Here is a 681-nt window from a genome sequence, read left to right as displayed (position 1 = left end):
TATTATGTTTAATAAAAAAATATTGGGGATTGATTTGTGTATTAATTTTTTTTGGGACTAAAATATCTATTTTTAAAATTCTTGGAGATTAATCTAGTAATTACTCTGCTGAAAAATGAGTTGGGGATTGATTTGTCTGACAGAATAAAATCTTAGGGATTAATTTGTGTATTAATTTTCCTTGATTGATTTGTGTATTAATTTTTCTTTTAAATTTAAATATCCACTTTTAAAATCTTTAGAGACTGGTTTGGATAATTACTTTTTTTTTTCAGATTTGTCCATATTACCCTTGTTTTCTGTGTATGTTTTTACACAATATCTTTTTTTAATTAATTTTTTTTGTTACCAAACATTTTTATTTATGGAAATTAAAATTTTCACTTCACTTCAAACAACCTAATATATACAATGAGAAAACTTTAAAATATATATACATGTAGAATTCGTGTTTAAATTTTTCTATATAATAAGTTTAATGTATATATTTTTATCGTACTTTCAACCAACAAAAAAAAAACACATCTTAAAAAAATAAAATTAGTTACTTGATGAGCTTTTCTTTAATTTTGATATATTTTAGAATTTTATGAAAAACGTCAAAATAAAAATAGAAATATTGAAAGTAAAAATATAGAAATCAAAATGAGTAAATGACCATATAAAAATTATGTACTAAAA

The sequence above is a fragment of the Arachis duranensis genome, chromosome 3 (assembly GCF_000817695.3).
Source record: "Arachis duranensis cultivar V14167 chromosome 3, aradu.V14167.gnm2.J7QH, whole genome shotgun sequence".
NCBI lineage: Eukaryota > Viridiplantae > Streptophyta > Magnoliopsida > Fabales > Fabaceae > Arachis > Arachis duranensis.
Note: the sequence above shows the minus strand (reverse complement) of the source record.